This window comes from Grus americana, chromosome 10, assembly GCF_028858705.1.
Source record: "Grus americana isolate bGruAme1 chromosome 10, bGruAme1.mat, whole genome shotgun sequence".
Classification (NCBI taxonomy): Eukaryota; Metazoa; Chordata; class Aves; order Gruiformes; family Gruidae; genus Grus; species Grus americana.
The window spans coordinates 89,540-101,174 of NC_072861.1; the positions used below are offsets into that span (position 1 = coordinate 89,540).

The window sequence follows — 11,635 nt, forward strand, 5'->3', positions numbered from 1 at the left end:
GACTTTTTTTTTTTTTTCCTTCTTTCCAGTGGCGTACATGCCAATGCATCCCACCACGCAGAAGTCAGCAGTCTGCGGTGAGTCACGAATCCGCTTGTATGCAAAAATGAGCAACAGGCATAGTCATTATTTCTGCCCTGTGCTGTGAAGAAATGCTCACTTATACACTAAGCACCTCACTAAAGCTTTCGTTTTGGGAAGGCAAGGAAAGGAATGCGTAGTGTGCTTTTATTTGGGAAGGGGATTGCCTACGATTTGGTGTTTTTGTCTGTTGCCTCTAGGACTAGATATAAAGCATCAGCTTAAAACAGATGCTGCTTTGTGGCGTTCCTCCTGGTCTTAGCTTGGGGTGTTTTTTGGCTCAAAGTGTTCAGATGCCTGGAGATGGCATGCCGTAATGTGGCAAAGATCATGACCTAAAAATACAGCATCTTTCTCCTGAGAGACAGAGAAATGCACAGATGAATCTGTTTGTCCTGGATTTCTAGCGATAATGTTGAAGTGTTCTGTTTGGTCAGGCCCTTTCAAATAAGGAACTTTATGAGAGCAAAGGGAGCATATGCCCAGAAATGTAGAGGAAATGAAGTTATGGTTCGTAATGTGTGGTGGGTTCATTTTCTTGCCCACTACTTCCCCAAGCAGCTGCCGTTGGCCACACTGAGTATTCCCAGGAGGAAATCCCTACTGCCCTCAGGGAGCACAGTGGAGGAGCCTGGGATTAGCAGGTGGCGAAATCCCGTGGCAACTGCTGTAGTGTAGGAAAAGGAAGGGCAAAGTAGCATACATCCAATAGAGAAAGGTGAGCAGGAGAAAAGGACTGACGATGCTTACAGATGACTGTATAACAATAGCAAATAAGCTACAACAGTAGTTTTCAGCTTTCTATAGGAAATCTCATCCAGAGTCTGCTGCCTAACAGGAAGCCATTTAGGCTGGTTAGTTTTTTTAGTCATGGATTTTCTCTGGATTGAATGTTGACAAGTGGCTTGTGTTCAAAATCTCGGCATACTTGCCCGCTGTCCCTGTGACACAGGTGTAGCCCAGCCAGCCCTCCTGTAAGGTTCTGCATGGGCGAGCGTGCCTCAGCCGTGCCCCTGACGAACGTACACACCAGTCTCAACACTAGCTGATGTGTGAAGGAGCCCCGTCTCCTGTGGCGGGTAGAGCTATCTGCCTGCTGCTGATTCTCCGTCAGCTCTCCCAGACACACATCAGTCTGTACAGCCTTAGCACATATGTTGGAGAAAGAACAGAAAATGCAGAAAATGAGCACAATGACCTTTTTTTTCCCTGCTGAGAAAGCCCTGTTGTGTGGGGTCTGCAGCCCCGAGGGAGCCAGCAGCTCGGTGCCACTCTGCCTTTGGCATTCATCCATGTCTTGTTCACAAAGGCAGATGGTAGCTGTTCAGTTTTGAGTGACACCAGGAGCTAATACAGTGGGGTCTTGAATTCAGCATCTTCAACATGATTTGAATGCATTTCCCAAAGGGAGTTCTGTGTTATCCTGTCCTTGTTCAGCTTGCGATAAAGGCGCTGTATAATGCACATTACTGCTGTTCCTGAGAGCACCTTGGCTGGTTTTGCCTTCATTGCATGCTATTACACTGCAGCCTTAAAATCGGGGTTAGCAAGAACGTTCCAATCTCCAGCCACAAGCTTTACACAAACACTGGTAACTGATATAAATGAGCAATATCGGGCACAAAGTCTGGTCTTTTAAATCCTTGCTTTCTCTCTTTGTTGTTGTTTTTTGTTTGGTTGTTGTTTTTTTTTTCCTTTGAATCAGTTTAAGACTTGAGTTACAGCTAAGCCCATTTCTCATCTACTGTGCCAGTCACCACAGTGAGCTTTTCTGAACATCACACTATTAGCCCAATGGAGTTCCTTTAAAGTCACGTTTGCAGTCATTGGAATTTCTACTTAATTGGACTATTACGGGGCAAATCTTTTCTTGTGATTTCTTTTGCTGTCTTTACCAAAAAAAAAAAGGTCTTACAGCATAGCTCTGCTCTGGAAAGATTAGCAGCTGTAGCTAAACACTGAGAAAAGCTATTGGATGTTGTGTACTTTTTTCAAAATAATGAGCATGCACAAGTTCAAAAATTTTTTATAGACGTAATAGGAAGATGAATAAGAACATAAACAACTTAAGGTGGAATTTCTTTGTATCTGTTAAAATGCTCCCTTCCTTCTTTCCCTTGAGGTGTAGTCTGTTCAGTGGGAGACTGGCCTTTACGTACTGGAGACCTTGACCGGTGATAACCACGTGACCTTGACCTAGACCGATTGTTACGCCTCTTCTCTTTGCCTCTTCGTGGATACAGCAGCACTGATGAAGCACTGCAGGGAGACTTGGACCTTAAAGAAAACACAACACACAAAAAAAATGATGTTAATTTAAAACAGTCACTCTCCCCCATCTTTTTCCTCCCAAATTTGGTGTGTGGGGATTTTTTTTCCTCTCCATATGCTCTGCAGCTCCATGCACTGCAAATCATTTTTGTTGCGGTGAGATGCAAAAAGAGCAAGTCTTAATGGCTACAGGGCACTATCAAACATCAAGAAAACATGATTTAGCCCAAAGACAGTAAAGCTCAATTTTGAAATGCCTGTTTAGTCTATTTAACTTCACTACTTGCTTGGCAAGTCATCCAGGATGCAAAATACTTGTACGGCAATCCTACATACGGGGCTATTTAATCACCATTTCTAGCCAGATGTCCTAGCAACTTTTTGCACATACCTCTAGCTCGAAGCAAGGATAGTGACCACATTTCAAGAAAAGTCATATCTAGTAATATGACTCAATGCCATTACTCTAGGGAAGATACTGACAGCATTACTAATAGAGAGCTATTCAGACTCCTGCCCAGGTGATTTTTGGGGATAGAAAACATCAGCTACCCTGGGTTTTTTCTTCACAACTTTTTCTTTTATTTTCCACATACGTTTGTTAGCATCATCTCTCCTCTCAAACTCCTTCATCAATTTAAGATTTCCTTACAAAGAAGTCTGATCTTTTAATTCCTAAGAAATAGTTAACAATGACAAGAAAATACTAGTGAAAGCCTCCAGTCTGCAGGCCAGGATAAAATCTATCCGTCTATCCACATGAGACAGACAAAAGAGGAAATGAAGACAATTTGTCTTGCATATCTCCTCTGAAGAGCTTTGAAGCAATGGTTCAAATCAGAGTAGGGAGATGCAGAAAATCCAGCAACTACAACTCTTCAGTTTCTGGCCTCCTCATGGCTTTCAGGAGGTGAAGGATGTCATTACAGAGGAGCTTTAGTAAAAGACACATCTGCTCCTTAACAACTGCTGCAAAATTATAACTGTTGGGCAACTGTCATCTCTGCCATATTGGAGCGAGTAACCTACATATGGAACTCCTACCGCTGCTAATCCCCTGGATCATCCAGTCCATCTAACGATAGAGAGGTGGAGTGGAACTCCTCCTGATTCTTCTGGACAATCTGCTTCTCCATTACAGACATGTAAAGTATGGAAAACGAACGCCTACGCTCCTTTTGAATCTCATTATATTCCATCAATTCCTTAGCAAAATCATTTGTAATCTCATCAAGTTTGGACTTGTAACTGTTAAAATAACTTTGACATTTACTACAATTATAGTTTTACCTTTATTACAAAAAGACATCAAGAAACAAAACATGGCCAATATGAGAGAAGGTATACTGCGTGCAAATGGCAAAGGTCCTATTTAAGCAAAACCAGTTTAGAATTCCTGCAAGTTTTAGAGAAAGTTTTAGAATTTACATTTGTCTTGGTTTGGTGTTGGATGTTTATCATCTGCAATGAGAAAGCATATTGGAAAAAAAGACACTGTCATTTTTGCTTATGTCAGATGCACTTTGGTGTAACTGCAGTCTGATATGCTACCGAGATACAAAAATGAAAAACAACGCAATGCCATTGAGCCAAATACTTACTGCTCTTTAAGTCTCCGTTGTTCTCTGTAAAACCCCTCTCTAGACAAAGGAGGGGTGTGTGTGTTGTTGGGGTGGCATTTGAATGAGCTGTTGGTACTGCTGTTGGTACCCAAGCTGATGACATGTTTGCAGGAGCTGGGGGATATCCTGGAAAGGGGACGGTGTACCCAGCAGATGGAGGCTGACCAGATGGAAACTGAGGAGTAAACGGTGGTGGTGGTACCCCGGTGGAAGAGAAGTGCCTGGGCAGGTGGATGATACAAGGGACATGGAGGCACAGGCACAGAGACGGGTGTTGATGCTGGCAGTGTTGGGGCCTGAGTCCTTTGGGTACCTTCACTGTGCAGGCATCGTTGGTTTGAACTTCTGAAGAAACCCCAACACATGTGTCACTGTTACACTCTGCCCTGATTTTAACGAGGAAGCCGAATGAAGCGGGAGCATGGTGACGAGCACTTCTTGTTCTCAACTTACGCATTTCTCTCCCTACTTTCTGTTCATTTGAGATGACACTTGTTTCTTGGTCCTCATACTTGCCTTCCTCATCCTCACCCCCAACAGTTCCCTCACTGTTCTCTCCTATACTCAGTTTAACTTCCACATATGCTTCCTACGTTGTTGCCGCATGATGATGTATTTGGCTTGTTCTTGTCCCTGAACGGTTATTTTCTTGCTTGCTGAATTGGAGGTTTTAGACAATCTGTGGGATGGATCCTGGTCTTTGTTTCAATTTATCTTTAAGATTTTATAAACACAATGCACCCTTACAATCTCTCTATAAAAAACCGAAGGACTAACTTGACACGGCAGTAATAGATAAAAGAGACTCCTCTCTCTCCAACTGAGAGAAAGCAGCTTGGCTGTTTGAGATGACTAAATTGAAGAAATTCCAAATGGTGATAAAGTAACAGCATTGACTTTTCCAATAATTTTCCCAATCAGTATCAACTAAGTTGTTAAAGAAAGAATGTCGGAGGCTGATTTCTCTTGGGAGATCAATTTCTTCAGCCCTATTCAGCCAGTAATCAAAAGAGTGGCTTTCCATCTGATTCTTTAATAATATTTAATTTTTCTATGTAATGATGATCTCCTCAAAAAGTGGTCATTTTTCAGAGTCCTCTTTTCAATCATGTACTGGAGTTTTATTTTAAATCATCTTACTGCAAGCACAGATGCCCTTTGTTAAAGCCAATTCAAATTAAGCCATTAAGCCATTAATTACCACTTGTAGTCTCCACAACTATCTGTGCATACTTATGTCACTATAAATCAGCTGTTGTGTAAGTTATGTGTTACGACCTCCTTTCACAGGTTACAAGTAGGAGTATATTGAATTTCCGTAGAATACTTACCGTTCCCAGCCTGATCTGCCACCTGCTGAGCGAACTGCACTGGCTGTCATTGGGTGAGCTTTTGGAGTGGGAGAGGAAAAACAAAAAAATCCCATTCAGTTTATCTGAAGATAATTCTTTAAAGAAATTCTAAAGTTCTAGTTACTTACCAGTTGAGGGTATTGATTGTCCTCGAGGGCCCACAAGACTTGGTAATGCTGGTTGTCTTTGTGCAGGAACCTGATAGCCGTTGTAAATAAATGCAAACAGTTGGAAAATGAGCTCTACTAAACCACAAGAATCACAGCATACGTTGAAATGAAATTTACCTTCTCTTCCAACAAACTGCTGATTGACCGAGAGGAAGATGTGGATTGTCCAGCAGCAGTCACCAGAGCAGCAGGAGGTGTAACAGTCATCATCTGCTGGTGCTGCTGAATCTGCTGACGGAGCCTTTTTGTGTAGCCAGTTCCATTTTTGAAGTTGTTTACAGCCTGGAGGCAGAAAAGAATTTACGAAAAGGTAATATGAAACTTCAGTAGATACATGAACAAAGGCCTCCACAGCATAAAATTACTTGTGTATTTCTGTACAGATGTATCAACACATCACTTTAAACACTGATGTTGATGACTGGTAACTCCGAGTGTCTGTATTCAAAGTACTTCAGTGTTAACACGGAATTTGAAAGTGAGCAATCATGTTAAACAAAAGTGTCATCTGAATTTACCAGGTTGTCTCTAAAGAGTTGTAAGCTTCTGTAGCAACAGATAATGCATTTGAAACGTAAATGTAGCCTTATTCAATTTAGTCTTGCTTAAGGCTAAATAAATAATAATAAAAATATTAATTAATAAAAAATATTAAAATAAAAATAAATTTTACCTTCACTTCCAACAAACTGCTGATTGACAGAGAGGAAGATGTGGATTGTTCGGTGGCAGTCACCAGAGCAGCAGGAGGTGTAACAGTCATCATCATTTATTTATTTATTAATATTTAATTTTTATTAATTAATATTTTCTTCCCTTTCAGCTTCTTACAAAGAGACTTTTCTTACAAACAGTATACGTAAAAGTCATCATGTTACCTTGCGGAGGGACTTGTTGGCAATTAAAGTGTCAGGAGAAACATCTGTCTGATGACACATTGGGCATGTGTGTTCCTCAGATTCCAGTAATGCTGTTCTAATACCTGTGAATCATTAGAATGATCAAAATAGTTTTCAGCCAACCTAGGGAAATTTTGGGGGTTCTAATCAATTATAAAAAGGCGTATGTCATTAATGGGTGAATATGGTCTTGAATTGAGAGCATGAAGCTATAGCTGTTGAATAGCGTAAACAGTTTCTAGTATGCAGCAAATAACTGCACAGTTTTATTTTCACTGTTGTAACATTTGAAGATGTCGAGTAGACTGTATCTTGGTGTTTCGACTCATCATCTTTCCACTATCTGGTACAGTGAGAAGTCACCAACCTCAAGGTTAATGAACAAAACACACATCAAAAAGCCATTAGTAGGTTTGAGTTCTGAAGGTTTTAAGCAGCTCTCCTGTGGAGAAGAATGCGCATTAAATGCCTAAATATCTGTTTGTTGCAGACTGCAGTAAGTCACCGGAGTTGCCTATATAATTTTGTATGAGAGAAAGGGCTGCGGACAAACTAAATGCATTCAAGATCTAATACTGTAATCACCTGCACAATTATGCACTCTTCTCACACTCATCCTTCTGCATGTAAAGAGGATTTAACTAGATGCATAAACAAGCTTTCTGCCTTTTTTTTTTGCCTTTACAGGATCAGAGTCCTTTCCTATTCAGGGTGTACTTAAGTATTAAATAGAACTGATTAGAAAGTAATTTCGTTATCTCCTTTTTCTGCTTTCAGAAGATCAGATGTGATGTTTGGAATTGACAAACATGGGAGTAGCACTTACATTCATCACAATAACTGTTTCCACAGCAGGGAATAACCACGGCATCAGTCACTATATCTTTACAAATGAGACATAACAATTCATCTGGAATAGGATCATCTGAGGAGGAGGAGGAGGAGGGCTCCTCTGGTAAAAAGGGACGCTTTTCCTTCTTTCCTCTTGCATACGCTTCCCTGGAGGGTGGGATGGGGGGAAGGAAGAAGAAAAAAGTTAAAGATGGGTGAAGGCAAACTTTCCCAAGCTTTGTATTTTATCAAAGGAAGAGAATAGATGGCATTCTTCTAACTCCACATTAGCCTTCTAAATCATAGGCATTTAGTTTAAACTACTTTTCTATAGGCACAACACCAGAAGAGGGAGGGGGGGAACAATTTTCCTTCTGCAGAACTCTCCCATTCATTGGATCAACTCAGAAATTAGCTCAGACTAGAAAAGTCATTTTTTGACAGCTAGAAATCAGGTGAAATGAATCCCACCTCTCCTTTGCCAGAGGGTAAACACAAAGCGCAGGCTCAGGATGAAGTTAGTCTCTGAGTAATGACATTTTATAAATGAAAGTCTCTGTTATAGCTTCTACAAAGGGAGATCCATGGCTGAAAAACAGAAGTGCTACCAAGTGCGTTTGAAAACAGCCACTCTTGTCAGCACACAATAGTATTTTCTTAGTTTGTAGCATCAGGAAAACTTCAGTCTGTTTCACACGTGGGATTTGATACAAGTTAGAGGGGAGGCAATCTCTGTCCAACAGCTATTTGCTAAATTTTGCAAGAAGCCTTTGATATGTCAAACAGAAGCAAAATGAGCTTTCAAAGAGAATGACTCCACCTTAAACACTGCTGAAATCTTTTGCAGAAATACTGATTCTTAGCATACCACGAGTTCAGCCAGCTTCCAGGGGCATGAACAGTGGGACCACTCTATTTTAATATGAGAAAGTATTTTAAGGCTAAGATACAATGACAATGCTTCCTTCCCCATAACTACGGATGCCAGCCAACTTGGTTCTATTGCCACGCAGACATTTACGCGTGGTTTCTCTTGTTCAGTGTTTGGTCAGTCCAATTAATTCCATACTTACGCATTAATAATTGGTATTGCATATTTTCCAGTGTTTGTCAGCATAGCGCCCTTTGTATTGGGATCTTTCACCTCCATCATGAAGCTCCTTGGAATTCCTGTGCTCTTTTTAATTCTGGGAACAGACTCAAAATGTTTGTCCTGTGAAGAGAAAATAAATGCAGAGATATCTCATCTTAGGACCCACACTCAAAATGACATTTCAATGGTTATTTTAAGTAGCGTAAGCCTTTAATCCTCTCCTTCTACCTAGCGTAAGGGTTGCTCAACTAAAATACTTATTTTCCTAAATGAATATAGCCGGGATGTTCAAAAGGCTTGAGCAGTGTTTTGAACTCAATCGACACTCTTTGGCTTGCCTTCAGGTTCCTTAATGGTGAAATATCTCTGAGCTCACCACCCGCTCAGGGAAGAGACACAAACCCGCTCCTCCTCCAAAGCGCACTTCAGGTGAGAGCTTACTTCAGGGCTCTCGGTCAGTCACCGGGGAAACTTACAGTCACCATCGAGATACCGAGGTTGAATTCTTACCTCCTGCATATACATTCAGTGACTAACCTTAAATGGCAGCAATACTAAACCAGAGACTTGTGCAATTAAAACACAGAAATATTCGACAGATAGGGTCAACAGAAACATCTTGGTTTTATACAAAATACTAAAAACTGTGAACTGTCATCAAAAAGAGTGAAAACCAGAAAAATTTCCAGTAATAGTGAAATATCTAAAAATATGCATGAAAGTTCCCAGAGAAAGATCTATGAATATGTTTAATCTCTGTGACCTAAAACAAAGAAAATTTTACATTTATAATTCCAGGTTTCCCTTGCATTTTGAAGGGCTTTGCAACATTGCCATATAACCTCTGTATTTCACCCCAAGAGAAACAAAAAAGAGAAAAATATGAGTATTCATGCCTTTGTTACATAACTGCCAAGGTAAAAAAATTCAAAACTCAGTGAGGCCAGAAGTCCCCCACAATCTTACCCCAGTCGTTGGGCAGTCCTTTATGTAGTGGCCAGGTTTCCCGCAACGAAAGCAAATATATGATGGTGGAGGTGGACCCAAGGGTTTCTTCATGTAACTGAAAGGTTTGGGGAAGGGAAAAAAAAGGTATATATGTGTCTCTCTTGTTGAAACAAACATCTCTGCATTTTTTCCATAGTCTTCAAAGAACAGATTGGACATTATCAAAACTTACTTGATTGGATCATATGCCTGGCAAGACTGGACCATCATAGCTTTTATTTTATCTTCTTCGGAAGCGTTGGCTTCAGCCAGATCCGCAGTCTGCGTAACAGGTAATGATTTGACACACACGTTAGGAACACATTGAAGCACACACAGCCAAAGACAACACCACTCATCCCATCCTGTAAAGAGCAGCATGCTAGCGGAGGTTGCAGGAGAACAGCTGCTTCTATAAAATACAGTTATCCTGGAGATGTTCTGGGGAGTCCTTATGCCATGACAGGGTGTTTATGTGCCTGTCAACCTACTTGAAAATAGCGTTCCTGAGCACTCAAACCTTTAGACTCAGCTGTATCTTACATAAAGACTCGTGTAACCAATCCAATTTTGTCCCACATGGACTGAAGCTATCTGTAGAAAAAATTATACCATCTAGTATTTTTAAGCTGATTTTTAAGCTCCAGACTATTTGAATAAGAAGATACCCACTGTACATTTAATTGAGAAAGATGTATGCAAGTATCATTATTTACATTTTACAGCACTAAAAGGACATACAACTTAAGAGTCAGGGCAGTTGGTTTTGCCTGCTGAAATTCAGCTTCAAACACAGAAGCATTAAAAGGAATCCAACATTTTACAATCCTTCAGCAAGACAAAAGATTCTTTTCAGTAGAAATTTGACCATCATGTGCTGCAGGCAGTCCAAACTGCATGTTCCCCCCACTCACTTCTTCATATTAAGTGATTTAACTAGAGTAAGAAAAAAACCTGCAGTTTTTTTCCAGTTGACTGTTCTTTTTAACATACAGTTTGTAATATAAGCCTTCTGCAGAATTATATCTTCAAATTATTGAAGTCAGCTGATTTATTTTTTTTAGTAGTATTTGCTCAAAAGTTTTTATTACACACGATTCCAGATACAAGCAGGGTCTAAGGGAGTGACTGTAAATGACGTGGACCTTCAAGCACCTCTCATTCAGAGCAGCCGCTTGTGTTAGGTTTTACATGCATTCATTCACAAAAGCAACCAACTAGTTTCTACAGTTTATTAAATGGTTCTTTCATATACACAGCTTTTTCTCAACAGTAACATAAGCCAGTTTGACATCTATGAAATCACTGCCATTAACATTTACAGAAAACTTTACAGATAATCGACTGATTTGTTTGAATCCAAGCGTTTTACAAAACACATCCCCAAACCACAAAACATTACTAGGAATAGAACAAAATTCAAATATGGCATTTAATACATAGTAATGATAAACCAGAAAACTTTTTACAACACATTGCCTCCATGCTAGCTAGTCTGCACTAAAGAGGTTAGAGTAGCACTTTTGAGCTGCTTTATGTCACGTTCCTGCATTTTTCTGAAATGCTTAAATTTTCTCAAAAGCTTAGATGTGTAGACCACTTGGACAGTTTTTCCCATTTTAGAGTAAAACTTCACATGAGTTTACAGAACCAAGCACACGTGTAGGGACAGCACTAATGGAGACCAATTTCTTTTGGTGGCTACCTTCCAATCTATTTTGGTGGCTACCTTCCAATCTAATTTTTTTTTTTTCCCCCAAATGTACACAATTTAATTTCTGCAGTGAGACAGGTGAGAAGTTACCAGGGGGAAGAGATTTCTCTTCCTTGGAAATGAACTCCAGCCTTTATTTTGAGAACGAACTAGCTCCTCTGTGTGAGGCCCTGCCTTCTCTAATTTGTGCAGCTTTAAAGACTAGAAATTTAATTGGCTAGCGCTACGCCTTCACACAAAGTGCAGTCATTAGTGCTTCCTCAGACAAAGTTACACACAGTTGAGGAAAGAATGCAGGCAGTTCCATAGGAAAACAGGGCATTACCACAGTTTCAGAAGGTCACGACTGCTAATATGCCACACATGCCCATTGGTATATTCCTACAAGCAATTGGGTACATTTACACAACTTACACAGTCTGCGTTCAAACAAATCAGATTGTGTTGCCCACTGTACATACACTACAATTTATGAAATTGTGAAGCATTCAAAGAATGGACCTATAACTATAATGACTAGAAATTCAGAAATAGCCATGCAGTCGTCCATGTGAGAGAAACGCTTCTCTTTTGGCTGTTGCAAATCCCCCTGAAACATCCATAACTTACAGCCAA

The 11,635-nt window shown here is 40.3% G+C and overlaps 1 pseudogene; it reads right to left on the reverse strand.

Annotated features, from left to right (window-relative positions):
- Positions 1-3,401: 3,401 nt before the first annotated feature.
- Positions 3,402-8,804, reverse strand: LOC129210829 (E3 ubiquitin-protein ligase RBBP6-like; annotated as a pseudogene).
- Between the last annotated feature and the right edge of the window lie 2,831 nt (positions 8,805-11,635).